We start from the raw sequence: 20,889 nt of genomic DNA on the forward strand, positions 1-20,889 counted from the left end.
CAAAACCAGTTTAAGATAAACCTGGATGGATGCAGTATCAGACTTAACTGGCTTAAGTTAAATCAGTTTATTGAACTTGTTCCAGATCCCCTCCCAGTTCAAGTTAACAAGCAGTCTCCCAGCCCCCCAAGATGCTTTACACCTCCCCACAAATCCAAACTTGCAGGGTGGGTGGGCTAGCCTTGGCCAAGTTGTCTGCTCCAGCTGAGCAGGGAGGCGTGCTCTAGCACCCTCAAACTTCTGGCTTGGGCCACTGCAGGCATGTGGCAGCATTTCTAGAATCAAAAGTGAACGTCTAGTCACTTGCTGATTGGTTCAATCTACACATCTTAAACTAACTTGTGAAGACTGAATTGATTCAGCCTCAGGTTTGACTGTCTGTACTTAGCCCAGGTGTGTGTCACATATTTGTACGATTCCAGTCACTTATACCAGTTTGTAACTTCTGTCTCTAGCCCATATACCGCTTTCTAGGGCAGTGATTCTCAATCTTTTCAGATTCAAGGCACCCCTTGGAAAATGCCAGCTCTTAAATTTTACTCATTCCTTAACTACAGAAAAAGAACAAAGTAATTCTGTTACAAAGAACTCAGAAAGATCACAACAGGTCAGAAGGTTTTTGACACTATTTTAATTCCATTTGAAATCTCTGGGTTTATCTTGTGAATTGTACTTGCATACCTAACATTGCTAACATTATATGACACACTGCAGTAGCCTTGAAAAAAATGGCAAGGCACCCAGTGGTGCTGAGGCACTCTGACCAAGAACCACTGGTCCAGTGCAAACTTACTACAAAGCCTTTGGTCTTAATGGACCTATCTATCAGACCTCCTGCTACCCAAAGCCTGAAAAACAATGACTGAAAACAAAGCATAAACTTAGAGCTGACTTCTGTTTCCCTGGAGCAAGTACATGTGGTGCGACCCAGACAGTTGTTACTAGGTAACTCCGAGTGACTCAAACTCCAGTCAATCAGTGACAGGCTTCTGCCACTTGAGTTAAAGGAGAGTACTCAGAGGGAATGTAATTAGCAAGCCCTTTACCCTGTTTGTGAACAACCATGAGATTAAAATCACACTGACTCACTGGGGATATTCCCTACTGTTGTATACAGAGCTCATCCTAAACACCATGAACAGTCAGCATTTAGGTTCAACGCACCCCTGAGAAAATTTTAGTCGTCCCTGGTTAAGAATTATGGAGTTAGGTGGTCAAATCCTAAACAAACTTGGAGGTGGGCCCACAACTAATCCACCTATCAGAGACAAAGTGATAATTATTAACCACAACACTTGCATGGACGCTCAAACCAAATCCTCAGTCCTTCCCCTCACACACCTCTGTTGCTTGAAATAAACAGAGGAGCTACCAGTAATATATAGTATTATCAAGTGACCTATTTATCTCAAAAAGCTTCTCTCACATTCAGAAATCCCTCTCTGTGTTTGTTTAGCTTTCTGCACACAGCCCACTTAACAGAGACTCTTCTGCAGGGTGAAGACCATGTAGACCAGCCCCCAAAAGGACTTTAGCGCCTAAAGTGCACCTTAGACAAATTTTAGGTAGAATTTAGATGCTCAACTCAAAGTGCGTGATCCATAAAACTCCCACCCAGCAACTTTGGCACCTGAGAGGCTATTTGGCACCTAAACTTTTGCCAGAACACTTAGGCTAAAGTACAGACATTTAAAAAGCCCAAGCCTGAATTGATTCAGTCTTTGAAGATTAGTCTAACCTGCACAGATTGAACCAATCTGTAAGTGAATAGACATTCACTTTTGATTCCAGAAATGCAGGCACATGCTTGCAGTGGCCCAGGCCAGAATCCAGAGGGTGCTAAAGCAAGCCCTCCCTTCCTTTTTACAGCAGCTGCAAGGCTGGAGGGAAACTGATCTGAAGGCAGGTGTGGTCAGGCCCAGGCAGACCTCTACGTATGACTGGGGAGGATTTTAAACCTCCACCCTGGCCTGCAGGGACCCCAGTCAGGCTGTGTTGGGGGGGGGGAAGGAGGGTGCAGTCCTTGCCGGGTCTGTCCCAGGGGGGCGAAGCATGGCCATACAATGGCCCAGGCAGTGCCTCAGCCAAAGCAGGGGCAAGGAGGGGGATTAAACTCCTATCTCCCATGAGCACAGAGACCCCAGCCAGGGTCTGCCCAGCTTTCCACCCATCTGGCCACTCGTGGGAGGGGACATGACCAGAGTGAGCCAGCATGGTCCTGCCATCTGCCTGCCCTGCCTGTGGCTGAGACTGGTGGGGGCTGAGCCAAGTCAGTCTGCAGGTGCTGCTGAAGGCAAGCGCGGAGGGGCCGGCTTGGGATGAGTTATAGGGACAAGGTCCTTCCCAGATGGCTGTGGCTCCATGACAGCCCAGCCCAGTCAGTGGTGTGGAGGCAATACCACTGCAGCTGCAGATGGGCACCTTAGCATCCAGACTGCCCATGTGGGACAAGTTCATTGTGTCTGCAGCTGCCCAGGCCAGGGCCAGTGGGGCTGTTCTGCCTCCCTCACCTCCAGCTTCTGCCTCCCCTACCGCACCACTCTGGGTGAGTGTGTGGGAAGCTTCAGTCCATCATGTGGATCTCTGGCTCTAGCTCCCAGACACCTTCCACCCAACTCCACCCACCCAGCATGATGAGCAGCCCCTGTGGACAGGCAGAGCAGGTGGAAGGAGGTTGGAAGCTAAAACCAGAGCTCCATGTGCTGGGCAGAAACTGCCCAGCTGAAGCTTCCACATGCCCGGAGCAGCACGGTGCAGCAGGAGCCGTAATAGGAGGCGAGGGAAGCAGAACAGCCCTGCATGCAGCTTCTGGTGGGATGGTTTCCGCTGTGGCTGTAGCCAGATGGGTGCTGCCACGCACCCCTTACCACCAGTGGTTCCTTGTTCTCACCACTCCTGCTCCTGCTGTTCCAGGTGAGTGGGGGAGAAGGGGCTGAGCTCCAACCTAGCAGCTCCTGCTGAACGTGAGGGGAGCAAAGGAACACCCAGGTGGTCCGTCACTGAGTAGGGCATGTGCACAGCAACGGCTGTGGGCACACGAACTCCCACGGTGGGTGGCTGCCACCTCTGAGCCGGCCCAGAAAGCTGCAGGCACAATGAACTCTTCCCTTGCAGTCACCCCGGCTGCCAAGGCACACACCCACAGGTGCAGTGGTGTTACCTCCATGCCGCTACCTGGCCAGCCACTGCCAGTGTGCACTGGGCTGGGCTGTCACGGAGTCGCAGCCAGCTGGGAAGGGCCCTGCCCCTTCAGCCTATCCTGGGCCAACCCCGCTATCCTTCCACCTCGCCCAGGGCACTGCTGAGGGCAGGCACAGAGGGGCTGCACCAGGCCACCAGGGCAGGGGCCTTCCCAGCTGGCTGTGGCTCCATGACAACCCAACCTGGCCTGGACGTGGGGAGCCAGAAGCAATCTGGGTACACAGCTCCTCAGGCCCCAGCCCAAACCACAGATGGCTAGAAAGGGCCCTTATCCTGTGGCCCTTCCACACGTGCCTTCAGCAGTGCCTGGCAGGCCAGCCTGGCTGAGCTTCCCCCTAGCAGATGGTGGGGCCATGCCAGTTAGCTCTGGCCACACCCTGCCCCTGTAGCAGCAAGGGGGGACCCTGATAGGGGCTCCTATGCCCCAACCAGGCAGACCCCCATTGCAGTCCTCCAGGGAGAGAGGGGAGGGAGGGGGGAACAAATCACCTGCTTTCCCCTTTGCCTTAGGGGACCATGCTGGGGCTGGCGTCTAGCCATGCTCCTGCCCCTGCTCCTGCTCTGGCTAGGGAGCAAAGGGGCAGGGCCAATCCTGCTCTCTGAAGCAGACAGCACAGCCCAGCCCCAGGCTGAAAAGCATGCTGGGGGACTGACTGAACTTAAACCTGGAAGGGGTCTGAGACAGAAGTTCCATAAACTGTACTGCTCCAAATCAGTTAGATCTGATACTACATTCAACCACGTTTATCTTAAACCAGTTTTGCCGATTTTGAAACAGGTTTATGTGCACTGAACTTCTCTTCTGTTACAGGTTTAAACCCATTTCTGATCACTTAAACTGATTTATGGGTAACTTTGGTCCCTAGCCCTGAATATCTAAAGGTCTGCTCCTGCACATGCCCAAGATAGCAGCAAATCTCAGATGACTGGAGTAACCTCTCCCACCTAAGTCATTTTGAAATCCTGGATCTCAAGCTAGATAGTTCTACACCAAGATTATCCAAGGGGCCTGATCTCATGGACACAGAATGCCTAACAGCACTGATTTCAGCACAAAGCCCTGCAACTACTATCTCTTGCACTTAAAAACAAGGTAATTGTTGTATTGGTGCCATCACATACTTCTTAAGTAGCTTAGTACAAGGGTGCTAAACAACATTCAGCCCATAGAGCTACTCCATCTAGCCCACTGGGCAAACGAATTTGGAAGCCTGGCCATGGAAGCACGGTCTGCTGGGGGCCCTTTTGCCCCGCTGCACTTGGGCATCAGCAGCACGAAGGGAAGCAAGGGCAGTGCAACACAGCCCTCAGTTACCCTACAGCTACCCAGCCTGTCAACCAGACACCTGTTGCAGTATCCCTGCCACTGCTTCAGCCAGACCTGCAGATCTGGCCCATGGGGAACCCTGCAGTCCAGATGTGACCCATGGCTCAAAGTGAATTTGGAATGAATAAAGCAGTTGTCCGAGATTCAGGAGACCAAGAACCCCAAGGCCCTCCTCAGGCTGAAAAGTTTAAGACCAAATCTCCCACCTAAAAGAGCGCCCCAATCATCAGGCTAGAGGCTAAACTGTGAATGGGGAAACACACTCCACCCCTGCTGTTGAAACTTTGCTGCTATGTATGTAGACATGCAAGATTCATGGCGCCAGAAGGACAGAAAACAAGTGGCAGAACAACTTGGTATTCCCCTGGGTTCCAGCCTTGGTCACTCCCAATACTATTTTTGTATTGTATCTAGTTACTCTTTAATTAAAAGAAAAGAAAGGAAAGCAGCATAGGGAGCAGCATCCAGGACCCAGGATTCCCTCCCCCTGCTGAATGTTCTCATCATTTGGCTACCAATCCCTCATGCTCATTCTTGCAGACCCTAAGGATCCTACATTTCTTTTCAAGTACCTGAGAGGTCTAGCAATGCCTAATCTTGTCATGGCTAACTCCTTTACAGAGCCGGGTTATGTGGTTTAACTCCCGTATCTGAAACCCTTGGAGGAGGAAGAGACAAGCATTTCATAGCATCAGATATTTTAAATACACATGGAGGGGAGAGAAAGAAGACAGACGACCAGCAAGGATGCAACCAAAATGATTTACTAGCCTAGGCTCCTTGCAGCACAGATGCTTTAAATTATACTGTAATATGATATCAACTTATTCATTTTAACCCACCAAGTTAACAACAGTTATTCATGCATGACTAACAACAATTTTTCAAAAACAGATTTATAAACCTGAATCTATCCGCAAAGCTGTACAAACTGACAAAACTAGGTCAAATCTTTTCCTAGCCAAATCTCACCAGTATGCCTTCCTCCAACCCCCTCAGGTTTAATGATTATTAATTTATTTCTTCTATAATAGTGTGATCACTGATAATTTTGTCAATTTAGGTCATGTAGTACATTAGGTTGGATACATATGTGGGAATTTACCCATTGATCTCCTGATAATAGGCAAAAATGCCCAATTTGATAAGTCCTTTTCAGTATACAAATCCTAATGCTGGAGTCTGGGTACTTTCAATATCATCAGGAACGTTTAGCAGACAATTGACACCATATGGAGAGCAAAAAAAAAAAGGGAGAGAGAAAAGTATAAAACCTCCAACACCCCGAAAACCCACAAGGACTCCAATTTCACTTTGGTGCTTTAGCGGAGAAACAACATCATACATACCATTTGCTGTTAATTTAAAAACGATGTATTTTTATTTAAATCTTGCCAGCATATACAAAAACAAAGGTGTAGCAGGGCAGCTCCATGCCTAAGGCAGTACCATGCCCAAGGCAGCCCTGGCTGCAGCAGTGCTGATCAGTGGTGCTGTCAGCTGCTACTGCAATGCTGGCTATTTTTGTACCCCCACTGCTCTGACACACTACTACCCCATCACTTCCCGCAGTTATGCTCCTATACAAGAGACATGCATAATGAACAGCATCAAGCCAAACCAAGCCAAAAAACCTTCTGCTAATTCAACCAGTCAGTGGCATATGTTGATACCCAGTTTCACTCTGTGCACATGCATTATTCTTCACCAACACGGAAGTACTTAAAATGTCCCTAAGCCTTCACAAAACTAGGGTTCAAGTCAGTCTGGTTTCAGCATCTTCACTTGTCTACTTTTCTCCCTCTGTTCCGTATAGCTTGAGGAGATTCCATTTCATGAGCACTGAACCCTTTAAGTTTTTAGTTTGTACTGAAATAAATGCATCTTGCACTCCATTTGTACCACATGCAATATAACTAGTTGCAACAAGATGGCAGAGAAACTGACTTCTGTATGCCTGCAATTTGTTCCCTAGGCTCCCTGGCAGATGGACAGCTCTTGACCATATCAGCTTCTATTACTGAAATCTTAGGCTTTTGTTGACCTTAAACTCTCCACAAAGGAGTTTCGGTAACAACTGCATTTAAACTTCCACAATCCTTTCCCTTACCAGTCATCCCTATCCTGCTTGCAACCATCCTGCAGTATCATTTTGAGCAGGGCTTGAATATATTCAATAACCCCATGAACCTCATTGGGCAGTTTCTGTGTTTTAAGTTCTTTTATTGTACATTTACCTTTTCCTTCTCAACTCTGGATGAACTGTTTTCACTACATATATCATACATGACAGCTCTCATTCAGCCAATCTGGCCTTTGTTCCTGGGTAAGATTTGTTTTCATTTCTCCACAGATTATGAAATCTTATTGCACCATGGACAACTTTTCATCACAATTTAAGAAATCTTCAATAAATTATTTCCACACACATAAACTTACATATTTAGATTCTGAGGCTTTGGTAACATGTTGAGTGCTAAGGCAATCTTGGAAAAAAACTATTTCAGCTGCTTTGTTTGGAAAGCGTACGTTAAGTAAGTTAAGATCGTTATAACTAATATTGTAATAGTAAGAAAGGTATGAAACCAGAAACATACCTTGCTACCTATTTTAAACACACAAGGATGTTGCTATACTTTTTCCTTGAGAAACTCCAATATAACCCCAGCTATATAGAAGATATATAAACAAGCTCTTGGAGAATAATTCTGCATCTTACTTGTTTTCTTCCCAGAATGAACATCTGGTGGTCTTACAGATTAAGGGCTTAAGCAAATCTCACATTCCCAGAAGACCCAAAAAGTAATACGCGAGAGGCAAGGATTCGTATGGGGTGATCTTTTATTGAACCAACTACATAGCTGGGAGAGAATTAAACAGGCTTCCAAATGCAAAACTTTCTCCTTCCTAACATCACTTCAGCACTACCATAACAAAGAGTCAGATCCATTCTGGATAACTAGAGAATTTTAAACACTCATGCACATGTACTAACACACTGTGTTGTAGTAACTCACACTGTTGCAACACAGCATAAACCAAAAATCTTTCTACTGCAATAAACCATCTCCATTTATATACTGGTGCCAACAAAGTCCTCATGGAAGAGTATTATTCCCCTCTGTTGTCAAGCCCCGTCCCCTTCCCCCCTGCCTTTTAAGCTACACAAACTATTTCTCTAACTGAAAACACTTGACTGATCTTGAATTTCAAGATTTTCAATATCATTTCTCTTGATAATATAGATAGCAACAGGGGCTTTGGTAGAGGGCTGCAATGTGCTCTTTTCAAAACAAAGGCTCACAGTCCTCTATTTCAAAGTTCTATTTTAGAAAGCTACTTATGAAAAGTGACAGTCTCTCTCTCTCTCTCTTCAAAAAGACCCATGATGTACAGATTTACTCTAGCTCATCCATCTTCCAATTTTTCCTGGCTCCTTTTAATTTTGGATTGATTTCTACCAATTTGATCCTGGTTATTAAGTTCCCCCAATCCAGCCATCAGCCTTTGAAAGTCTTTCTTGGAAGATCCACATGCCAGTTTTAGTATAATTTGTAGTTTTATGCATGAAAGTATTTTGCTATGTAAGAAATTCACACCTCTTGGCATTTCCTTTAGGACTTTCTGCTCATATAGGCCACCTGGTATCAGTCAGCTACAAGCCAATTTTGCACTGAAGCAGTGTAACAAGTCCTGTTGGAAAAACTATAATTTCTCCTCTTAAGTCTACCTGAGGTCTTTGGAGGTCACCAGTTAATAGATTTATCAAATAGAAGAAAGGCTAGAAGAGACCTCAGAAGATCATTTAGTCCAACAGGGGACTGCACCTGTAACCCATGTGTTACTGAAACTATCATAATGGCAGATTTATGGTTGTGGTCCAGAGATGTACAGATAGCATCCTGGGTCACATGGCTTAGCCTTCATCTTTCTCACTAATAATTTATTTTCATCAAAATAATCACTAAAAAGTGGGGATGGACTCCAGGGGTGGATCCAGGATTTCCCACAGGGGGGTGGGTAGAGTACAAGAACAGTAACCCACACTACAGGGGTAGCTGCACCCCCTGCTCCTAGCCTTCTCTGCCCCCACCAGTACAGGCAGACTGAGCTGCAGCTGCACATTCCCCCAACTCCCCTGCCACTTTTTCCAAAGCTCCAGAGCCAGTGGGGCCTGAATTCTGCTGGAGAAGGAACAGTGGCAACAGCATGGCTGGAGAGTAGTTTCCCTGACCTTGCCCAGTCCCAGAGCAGGCATGCATTGCTGTCCCCACCCACAGCTTAGCCCAGCTACCATGCAGGGGGCAGAAATTGCTGTGGTGCTTCCCCACCATGGGGACTGCAGGGAAGAGCAGACAGGAGGGGGTGTACCTTCGAGTAGGAAGGGAAAGGCTAAGGGAGGAAGGATTCTCTTCTGTTTTAGGGACTCCTATGGTACACTCCAATCCAAAAGGGGGATGGCACTGCACCCTCTGGATTCACCTGATAGATAGCACTTACAAGTCTGCTCACACCTGGGTGGGGTTCTCACAGTTACATGAGCACCCAGTCTACTGCCACCTTCCTAAACACTTATTTTAATATGTGCTACTGCTAGAAAATGAACTGCTTGATAGCCATCCTGCCCATATTCTAACAATCAAACCTGTGCGCACAGTGACAACTGTCATAAATGCAGGGAATCATTTACCCATGAATTCAGAAGTATAGCTTTAGGGAGAATTAGCCCTAAGTGACAGAGATAAGTTGTTTCTAATGAGTATGAACACATTTATAGCCTGCTTTGTTACATTCCCCAGACATGTACAAACAAGTTTTTAAGTTTCCCTTCTCTCTTAACCTGCATCTCTGCTTCCAGTTCACCTTTGTTTGGTTTTCATCTATCCCACAAAGCATTTGCTTCCATCTCTGCCTCTCTCCCCTCCAATTTTCCCTGCAGCTGTCCTACTTTATGGCTGAAACATAGAATGCTCTGGATTCAAAGATTTTCTGAATTTCACACCATCACTTCCATTGGCATATACTCAAGTAAGACTGTTTTTGTCATGTCATAGGTGAAGTGATTGTTGCAAATGCTGTCTTTGAAGATATTCTTTGAAAGCCTAAGGAACAATTAAGGGATTTGCTTATTTACAAATCAGCCATTTGTGTTAGAAATACTTGCTGATGGCATAAAAGAATATTTCCCCCTTAAAATTCTGAATGTTTAAATATTATTTATTATAAAATGGAAAGATAATACTGCTTTTTGTGACCATCTTCCTTTGGACTGTTTTGCGATACAACTGGGACTAGCCTAACTTTACTGCAACTGTCTCCATACTATAACTGTGCTACTATATCTCATTCCAAATTTCAAGCATAAAGACTGAAGGAATGAGGTGAAGGTATCAGTATATTCTCTTGAGGCCTCTCTAATTCACAGGTAAGACCAAAAGAAAATAACCAAGGATTTAAAATTAAATTTAATAAAATAATTATACACAGAGCCCCACTCCCTGCTTCCTGGCAGAGTCTAGTGAGCTGCATGTGATGGCAGGGAGTGAAGAAGGCAGCCAGCTCCATCACACAGGGCTTCCCCCCAGTGGCAGGCATGTCCCAGGAGTTGCATAAGCCCTGAGTGATAGAGGCAGCCCAGCCTGGCTCCACTCCTTGCCATCACATGCAACTCCTAGAACTGTCTGGAGCTGTGCACCAGGTGGCAGCAACAGCAGCTGCATGGGCCATGAGCAACCCAAGGGCCTGCTGCTTACTGCCGCTGCCAGCAGCAGGGGCATGTGTGCCATGGGGGGGGCACATGCCCCCCACACCCCACAAACACCCACACCCTCCTACAGCCCTCCCGCATATACACCCCCTCCAAACATACCCTATACCACAAGCACCCACACCCACCACACAATATACACAAGTAAGGCTTTATTTTTGTCCATTATGCAATCACCTCTATACATATTATACAAATCAGGACAAAAATATTTTTTGAAATAAAATTAATATGCGTTACAGTAGATGTTTGACTTTTAATATATGATTTGTTTTTTTCCAGTTCCAAGATGACCAACCCTGCTCTCCCACAAAGGAGTACTTCTGGGGCGAGGGGAGGGACTTCAGATGGCAAAGGTTAGGGGTTAGGGGCCAGGATTTGTGGTCCTAATATGGTGACAGGGGGCAGGGATAGCTCATCAAAACTCATTAAGCAGCTCTCCAGCTGAAATAATTGCCCACTCCAGTCTAGATTATTTTATAACCTGGCAATTAGGGCATTGTGCTGGGAAGCGGAGGAGGCAGACCATCTAGCCATCAGACCAATAGATAAAAAAAAGGTAGATGTCATCACTACTTCCTGCTATAAATAAGTGAAATTGGTTGTAGATGTTACTCTTTGTATTTAACTCACTGCAGTGGATGTGATTTTGGCATGCCCTGGGCATATTTTCTGAAAGCTTATGTACTTCAGGTTCCATCTCACTTCCATTCTTGATCATAATAAGTTTAGAAACCTATCTGTTCAGACTAGGGCACTTCTGCATATGCGCAGAAGCCTAAATTTAACTACATAAGGACCATTCACTCCAAAATGTATGCATCTAATGCATATAGGTACTTCAAGAGAGTTTTCCAACAAATGAGACCAGGGTATTCTGAATTGCTTTTTGACATCAGCAGCTAAATCTCTCTAAACGTCTCGTTGACTAATCTGGATTTTCAAAACAACAACAACAAAAAACAAAACAACTTATGGTACTTCCCCTAGGTCAAGGGTTTTCAGTTTTTTTCTTGTTTTTAAGGGGAGTGGCAGATTGAGGCCCCCACAGTGAGGAAGGGAGTGGGGCTGGGGCAGGCCCTGCACAGCTGGGGTGGGGTGGGTGTGGGACGGAGCCACAAGCAGTTCGTCTGAAAGGCTTGGGAGGGGAGGGGAAGCAGCTCCCTCCACTGTGCGTAGCCCAGGAGGGCATAGGGGGGTGCGTACCCTTTCTTGTTTTTAAGGGGAGTGGCAGATTGAGGCCCCCACAGAGAGGGAGGGAGTGGGGCTGGGGCAGGCCCTGCACAGCTGGGGTGGGGTGGGTGTGGGACGGAGCCACAAGCAGTTCGTCTGAAAGGCTTGGGAGGGGAGGGGAAGCAGCTCCCTCCACTGTGCGTAGCCCAGGAGGGCATAGGGGGGTGCGTACCCCTGGATCTGTATATGGGGCTGGCTGAGGCATCACCGGGCTCTTCCCTGCAGGGGGCTAGGCTAGGCTGTGTGCTTGGGTCAAGCAGTGGCAGCACTGGGAGCAGGGCTACAGGAGGGTCTGCAGCTCCTGAATTCATCATGGCCCCCCCAACCCCACTCCCAGTGCTGCTGCTGCCTGGCCCAACTATCCTACCGGGAAGAGCTCAACAGTCCTGGCTCTGGCCCACAGCGGCAGCCCACACAGATCTGGGGGCACGTGCCCCCCCATGCCCTCCCAGGGTGCATACAGTGGTGGCGGTGCTGGGAAGGGCGGGGGGGATGGCAAGGAAAAACTCATACGGAGCAGCTGCCAGCGCAACTGTCACCCACCAACCCATGCCACACCCATGCCACTTTCCAACGTGGGCTGCTGACGGGCATTGCACCTGGACAATCACACACCATCCATCAGCAGCCCACAGAGCTGCACATGCGACCAGCTGTGGAAAAGTGGCACAGGCACGGCAGCAGTGGTACAGGGCGATGGGTGGCAATGGCAGTGGTGGCTGCTATGTGCAAGCCCCCTCAGTCTGGCCAGCTGGGCAGTGCCTGTGCAGCCCACAAGGGGCACCATTGCCTTCGCCCCCTCTGGCCCTGCTCCTAGGAGCTGGCACAGACACACACTCTACCCTCTCTCCCCTATTTAGACCCTCACTGCTCTCTAGGAATGGGTAAAGAGCGAGCTGAGGTGGGAGAGGTGCTGTAGCGTGCCCTGTGGGGCCATCAGCACCTGGCACGCTTCTCCGCCCTCTCCCCAGCAAGAGGCAAACTATGACCCAATCCCAAATAGGTTCTTGAGTCCCTAGCACATACAGATTAGAGCCACTGTTCAAAGTCCAATATCTTCTAGATGAATTCTTGTTAGACAGTCCTCATTTTTTGCATGTTTTAGTCAGTTTTATAAATGTAAACATAGATTTTAGGCGCTGTAGGGCAGGGGCAGCCAACCTGTGGAATGGATGCCACAAGGTGGCATGCAGCAGATTAGGAAGGGAGCAAGGAGCAGCAGCAGATTAGGCAAAGGAGAGGGGATCAGAGTAGCACTCACAGAAGGCACAGGGCTTAACTTGTGGTACGCCTGCCAAAAAGGTTGGTCCCCACTGCTAGTCTCTTTACCTAACTGAATTTGTTCAGTTAAGTTCAAGTATGAAACTGAACTTCTGTCTCTCTCAAATTTGTTATCTTGTAGAGTACCCAAGAACAGGTTGAGGAATTGGGCTGAATGGCTTAAGCTTGCATCAGGTCCAGAACACTGTTCATATTTAACGATCTACTAGATCTATATTAACCTCATGTCCATTTCATAGATGAGGAATGCAGAGGATAAACAATATGCCATAAGTCATCCAAACACACACGTAGAGATTTCTAGTGCCCTGCTTTAACTATTACATCACAAGAACACTCAAATTAGAGCCTCTTTGGCTAATAGCCTACTTCTTTTCTTTGACAGCTAAAAAATGTCTATTAACATTTTCTCTACTTGCTGGGAAGGCATGGAAATGACAGTTCCCTAAAGGGTATACTTTGTTTTGGAGCCCTATTCGACTATCGGAATTACTTCCCCATCAGTTTGAGTCAATAACTGCTTGACTGCAGATTAATTTATGATTTGTTTACCCAAGTACTCACTTGAAGATGGCTTGGATGTAAAGGAAATCTTCAGAGGATTAAGGGCAGAAGCTTGCTACTGACATAACACATTGCAGACAGCATGCCAATTTTCTGGTATGCATGATGTTTCTTATTATATAAGCACACTCAGAGCCTTGCTTATATCTTTTGTTATACTCAGTACTCTTCCAGAAGATTCAAAAAAGTACCATGCCATGACTAGACCAGGAGTCATGCCAACCCGGTTTTAACTGGAAGTTTTTATTACATTTTCCAAACAAAATAACCGCCCCACATGAACTAACAAACATAAGACATCATTAAATGCAACTTTTCTCTTACCTTGCGTACATGTTTATTAGGGCTGTGCGAAATTTTGACGGTGTTTCATTTCAATGCTGTTTCGACTCATTTCAAGCTTGAAACAGCAAAATCCAAATGAAACGAAAGGTTTCAGAACAGCCTTGAAACAAAACAAGGCACTCAAAACATTTTGAAAGTTTCAAAATGTTTCAAGTTTCAAAGCTGGGCTTGCTTGCAGGGAAACAGAAACTAAGAAGAAGGGGAAAGAGGGACTGGCTCTGATATTGACATATATAGCTCTACAGTGACTGTGATCCTTCTCCAAGGTCCCTTCCAATCTCAGTGCTCTGGGGGAGGGTGGGGAAAAACAGCATAAAAAGCATTGAACTGAACTTTTGCTGTGCTTTGGGATCAATTACTCAGCTGTGTCTTCCAGCAGCTCAGCAACATCGGAGAAAGGCTATCACTTCCTACTTGCTAGCCTGTTACTAGCAATACCTTTTGCTTTTCTAATAGCTTTTTATTATATTAATTCCTTTCAATTTATTCCTCCCCCAAAATACTCTTTTTGTTTTTGTTAGTTTATTTTGATTCTTTTCCCCCCAAAAAAGAAATCTGTGCTCTCTCTCACAGTGTGTATTCCATTCACTGTGCAGGGAATCATAGCAAATATTGCATATTATAATATAGAATTTATTCAGGAACACATACATACATTTATATATTTTATTTATTACATAAATACATACATGTACATTACATAGATACATACAATTATCTGCATATATTACATAAATACAGATTACATTACAGAAGAACGCACAGAATTTTCAGCACATCAAACACACTATGAAACATGCTGGAAAGGTAGCTGGCAAGCCTTCAGGGAAGGGCGCAAGAGGGGGTAGGGGGAAAGCTGTAAGTTCCCCCCTCCCCCCTCAAACTTCCCTACAACTACTAGCAGGCATGAGGCTTCCAGTTCTGCTGGCAACAAGGAGGGGAGTAGTGCCACTGCCTGAATCTGCATCCCCTCCAATAGCACCAGTCATAGCCCCTGCCAGCACCACCACAATAACAAAAAGCAGCACCAGCATGACAGTCTCCTCCACACCCCATTTCACTTCCCATCCTGAGCCTTCCAGTGCCAGAGAAAGAGCTGGATCTGAATTGGAGTGCCATAGCAAGGGAAATTCTGAGGAGGAGGGGGAATCATCCGAGTTTGTGCTCCACACCCCTCACGTTTCCCCTAGAGCTAGGTCTCCTTCCCCAGAAGGCACTTCAGAGGAGGCTGAGGTAGAGGGTGCAGAGGCAAGTGGCTCAGCCAAATCCGCTCTTCCTGTTGCTGTGGCTCTGCCTGCTGAGGAGGGAGAAAGGCAGCATTCGCACATGCACCCACACCCCAGAAGCGATGGGGTAGTGTGGTCTGGGATCATATTTTGAGCGGGCAGATGATCCCACATATGCTATCTGTCTGCAGTGCCTGGGCAAGAGAATGAAACACCTGAGCATTACAGGGATGCTGATGCATCTCTACAGGCACCACTCCCTTGCCCTTGCTCCTCCTCAGCCTGGCACCAGTGGGAGCATGCCCAAAAAGAAGTCCCCACCTCGCTCCAAAGCCCCCATCCACCCCAAAGCAGAGGTAGACTACCATAAAACAGTGACGGAAAGGCGGACAGAAAGGGGGGTGCGTTGCAAGGGCACTGGGGAGATGCTTACTGTGGATGGTCATCTCTTCTCCTTAGTTGAGCGACCAGGGTTCAGGCAGCTCATGGCTCCCGTAGCCCCATCATACCAAGTGCCCGTACATATCACCTACAGCAGAATGGCGGTGCCTTCCCTGTATGAGGCATGCAGGAAGTACTTGAGGGATGAACTGTACAAGGCAGGTCTGCAGGTGGCCTTACACTTCGCCTTGGACATCTGGAGCAGCCAGGGTGGAGATCATGCATACCACTCCCTCACAGGGCACTGGTGCGACCAGTCAGGCTGTCAGTGAGCTCTCCTTCAAGCCAAGGTGATGGATGAGTCCCATACGGCAACAGAGATCATGGGAGCCAGGAACCATTTCGTGCACAGGCGGCTCGTTGGGCAGGGCAAGCTTACCTGCAGGTTCAAGGTCACCAACAATGGGACCGATATGGTCAAGGCAGTCCATGATGCCAACTTTGTTGGCATCCACTGTGTGGCACACAAGTTCCACCTCATTGTCAGGGACACCTTGGAAGGGGACAGGGCGGCCAGTGACGGTGCCAGCACCACCAGCATGGTCATTTCTAAATGCAGGAAGGTGGCAGGCTGCTTCCACCAGAGCATCAAGTGGGGCAAGATGCTGCGGGCCAAAGCAAAGCTGAACGTCCTGCAGCACAAAGTCATGCAGGATGTGGAGACTCAATGGAACTCCACATACCTGATGCTCAAGAGGTTGATGGAGCAACAGAAGGCCATCCATGAGATAGCTCTGTTAAGGGGGCCATGGATCCCAATCGCCCCAAGCAAGGCTGAGTGGGATACCATCTCCCAGATCTTGGTGGTCCTCAAGCCCTTCCTCAAGGCCACTGAGACCCCCAGTCCTGGTGATGCCCTCCTTAGCCAGGTGATCCCCGTAGTGAGGGAAACTTCAAAACCAAAATGGAGAAGTTCCAGGGCATCAATGTCCCTGGCTGGAGCAAGCCACTGTCACCAGACATGTAGGCACTGGCAAGGCAGCTGAAGGAGGGCTTGATCCCTTGTGGTCCAGCACAATCCACATGCTGGCCACCATCTGTGACCAGAGGATGAAGAGGAGCATCAGCAAAATCCTGGAGCAGTGGACGGAGGTGCTGGTGAAGAAAGTCAGGGAGGTAGAAGGGCAGAGGCAGGGGATCCACTGTCCTGTACCAGCATGTCATCTACCAGCCAGTCTCCTCCATCACAAGTGCTGCCAATATGGGCCAAGGGCATGGCTTCCATGGTGGGGTCCAGAGGCACCAGGCCTCACCATCAGGCAGGCAGTGCTCAGGCCTTGGTGGCTGCCTCTCACCAAGGATATGGAGCCACTGCTATGTGACCCCTTGGCCAGTGGGCAAGCTGCAGCCAGATGTGGCCATACCTGGCCATGGTTGCCCCGGAATACCTGTCCTGTCCAACGACCACTGTTCCAAACAAGAGGGTGTCCAGCATTGCTGGTGATGTAGTGACACCCCATCGCACCTCCTTGGATGCTGGTTTGGTGGAGCAGCTGGTGTTCCTGAAGGTGAACCTCCCCCTCCTGGGGTTCCCTAAGCTCCACATGCAGACAGAGTGAGTGCCACCCTCCTCACTCTGTCCACACTTATTTCTTTTTTTTTTACTCTTGGATTTCACAACCATTTAGTGCCCTGCTTTCAGAGCTGGAGGGGGCATTTACTATATCACCACCCAGCAGGGGAAAAATATGTCCCTGCTGAGCTCCTGTGCCAGGACGAACTTGGAGGTATGGGCAGGGTTTGTGAGGAAGGAGGTGGCCCCAGGTCCTGGGCATGACCACTAAAACTGCACCCCGAGAGAGTCAGGAGGCCCGATGCAACTGCCAGGTGTGGCAGCCGCAGGAAATGCCAGAACCGAGGATCCCCCTGGTGAAAGGTGGGTAGGAGGTGCTTTATAACCTCTAGCCACCACATGCACACACTTCTGGCTGGGGAAGGCTGGGACCCGTCACATCTTTGACAGGCCTGAGGCTTGCTGGTTGCAGTGGAGTTGTGAGGCTCCAGGTAAGCTCAGCTTAGCTGCCGTCAGTTACTGTAACTAGGAGGTTGATGAAGTGCAGTTCATAGGCTCATCTGTGAAAAGCAGTTTGTAAAATTCCCTTAGAGGCTCAGGCCTGAGAGACTGGCCTTTGAGTGAATACCAAAAACCCATCATTCTGGAGCGCAGTTGTTGCTTGATGTCTCCTACGTATTTTCAATCAGGGCATTTGGTGCCCCGACAGAGATTCACATTGTGAAGATATCTTCATACTGGAGATATTGTTAGCAGGTTTTGCATGTCTTGTCATAGCATCGTCTGGATCCATTCGGTGTATTCTGGGCTGCAGGAAGGTGGCTTCTGGTGATGAGGTTAGCAAGGTTCAGTGCTTGTTTGAATTTACAAACCACTTTCACAGAAGAGCCTATGAACAGTAAAGAAGTCTGTCCTTAGGCTGGACATAAGGAAAAACTTCTTCACTGTCCAAGCCCCACAAGGCCTGAAATAAACTCCCTCCAGAGGTGGTGCAAGCACCTACTCTGGACTCTTAAGCCTCCGGCTTCTTTACTATTCCTTCCATCCAGGAACAGCACACACACCAACTGCAGGTGTTTCTATAGCCTGACCAAAGGTTTTTAAACTTGAAAGCTTGCTAAGATATATTTCTCCAACTATTCAGTTGGTCTACTAAAAGATATCAGATTGACCCAAAGAACCTCACCTGCCAGTGCCAAGTCCTTAGACCAACACAGCTACAACCTACACCCCTAGCACCTGTCCCCGGTCAGCTGACTGGAAGGAGGCAGGGCCCTGGGCATAGCTAAGCCCCGGGGCTGGGGCTGGCAGGGATAGTTCTCTGGCAGCTGCTGGAGAAGAAGCTCCTGCAGGAAAGGAAAGAAAGGCTCTGTGACAGTTTGGCTGCCTGAGATGCTAGTTATTTAAAATGGTGGACCGCACTGAAGCTGTACGAGAGGAGGATTGGGGAACACTACCGCGTCACGCAGAGCAGTGCTTCTCAAAGTGGTGGTCTGCGGACCAGTGCCAGTCCGCAAGCCACCAGTCACCAGTCCTCAGCGAGTTGCCAGGAAAGAAAGAAATATATTTTCAGAAGAATAACATTGATATGTAATAGCGCCACAGTTCGTATATTCCAACACTTCATGTGATGTCACATCATATGAGGTAAGGAAAGAGAAAGAAACAGCCAGTCGCGCGTTTGTGTAGCGCTGTTACATGCAGTTGCTGCCACTGGCTGAACCAGGCACTGGTCCCTGACCCACTGGAAAAAAAAGTTGCCGGTCTGCCACATCAGATACTTTGAGAAGCACTGGTGTAGAGGCCCCAGAGCCAGTAAGGGCACACCTTAATACACACGTGTCACAAGTTTTGCTTGTCAGCAGCTTAAGGTGCACTTTCCCAGAAACCCCTGCACCTATCTCCTTGAAACCTGACAGGCTTTGTGGCCTCAGCAGGGGCTACCATTCCTGCTGTGTTCATTTGAATAAGGCAGGAAGTGACAAAGTTATAGGCATTTTCACGATTCCCCATTATAGCCAATGGGCAAAATGTCAAAATGCATGGAAACAATTTTGACGAAACGAAATGGAACAGTGCTTCAAAACAGTGAAACGAAGCACTGTCCCTTTGAAATGGCAAAACCAAAGTCAAAATGGAACGGTGCTGTTTCAAATAGCCCTAATGTTTACTATGAACATTGTACCTAAGGTGGTGGCTATGTAGTTCAAAACTTACAGCTACTGAACGACAATCATCCATGAGATTTTCAATGTTTATAATGGAAAGAACAACAACTCCCCAATACGGTAACTCAGTCTGTCTGTAGTTGCAACAGCGAAGAGCTTAACTTAGCACAAGCTGAGTAAATAGATGGGCAGCTAGCCCAACTGAGCTACATGGTTATCAGTAAATAATCTAGCTAGCTTAATATTACATGGGTTACAGTCTCTGTTGCTACTATCGTGTAGACATACCATATTTTGTCATATACAGCATGCCCGAGAATAAAATATACACCCTGTTTGAAAAGCAGAGTGAGGAAAAAGATCTTTCCTTATAATAAGTAACTGCAGCAGGTAGGATGCCAAGCTTTCCCATTGTTGTGCTCCTTGTGGACTGCATGATTCCACCATTTCCTGGCAAAAGCATAGGTGGCATAAACTGCTATGATGATATTTATTTGCTTAAAATGCATACTCCAATTTTCAGCAGCTGTGTTTTGGAGGCAGGGGGAGGGGAGGGAAAGAAGGGTGCACGTTGTATGTGAGAAGGCATGATACCATTCAACTGCGACTAGCCTACTGCAAGTGCAGACAGTAAAAGCAGCTTTCCTTGCACTCCTCTAGACACCTGTATGTTTGTTTCCTAGTGCAGGGGCAGCCAACCCACAATACACATGCGACAAATGGCATGGGTAGCTACAGGTCACATAGGGGGCAGGGAGAAGAGCAACAGATTGGACAGGTGACACACCCTAACTTGAGGCACACCTCCCAGAAAAGTTGGCTACCACTGGCTAGTTAGAGACCTAGGCAGGAGACAGGCAGCATGGTGCTGATATCACCAAAAGAGAAGACAAGATGGTAAGGCAAGGCCATAGCTAAGATCCTTCTGCAGCTTTCTGATAGCCTAGAGGCATGTCCCTGTAAGTGTGTGAGCACATAATGAAATAAAAGAAACATAAAAGGGTGGAAAGAGGTAAAATAGTGGTTAGGAATCTATTTTTGATAAGCCATTTTTAAAGCAGTATCCTCACAGTACAAGAGAATGAAAATTGCTGTAGGTTGCCATACAGAGGGCGCCTACATGGGGTGCAAACAGATATAACCACTTGAACCATTCCAAAAATGTGAACTGGTTCCCAAATCAGTGACAACTATCCCAGTTTAGAGGCACCCATATGGACACTGGATATACACGTACATGACAAATGTTCTAGACAGAATAGTCACGTTTTAGACACTGCAATGATATCAGAATGCTATTGAATATCCAACCCAGCATACCTCTCAGTGGTGAGTGCCCCAGTTTCTCCAATATTCCCCATTCAGGGGTAAAGGATCCTAATTTGCTAAACACCAAGAAAAAGTAATGCGATGTCAATTGCCCACAGTTGCAATGATCCCCCTTCTTATTAACAGTGAATCCAATAAAAGCCATTCATGTACTTTACCAATAACTGTATGGTGGCACTCTGACTGGGCTGCCTAGGTATAGGTGTATGTGAGTGTTTGGGGGTTCCTAAACCTTTGCTGCTAGGTTTCCAGGAGCTGGGTGCTCTGGACCTGTTGTTGCTTTTATAGAGCACTCTCCCAGGCCACTCATCAGTTTACTTGATGGCAATGTACCAGGGTTCACGGTCTCACAGGCTCATTTGGGAAATAAGTGATGGCCAGATGTTTAGGAATGGGGGGAGGGGGCCTATCTGGACCTTTGCTTCTCCATTCCTCAGGGGCTGGGTGCTCTGGGGCTGCACAGAGATCTCTGGCTCAGGCTGAGATTGGGGTTG

General features: G+C 47.5%; 1 protein-coding gene across 2 annotated transcripts in view; it reads right to left on the bottom strand.

Annotated features, from left to right (window-relative positions):
• Window positions 1-20,889, bottom strand: part of CERS6 (ceramide synthase 6) — a 219,689-nt gene that overhangs the window by 177,707 nt on the left and 21,093 nt on the right. The window lies entirely within an intron of this gene.

The sequence above is a fragment of the Crocodylus porosus genome, unplaced genomic scaffold (assembly GCF_001723895.1).
Source record: "Crocodylus porosus isolate Cpor-Errol unplaced genomic scaffold, CroPor_comp1, whole genome shotgun sequence".
NCBI lineage: Eukaryota > Metazoa > Chordata > Crocodylia > Crocodylidae > Crocodylus > Crocodylus porosus.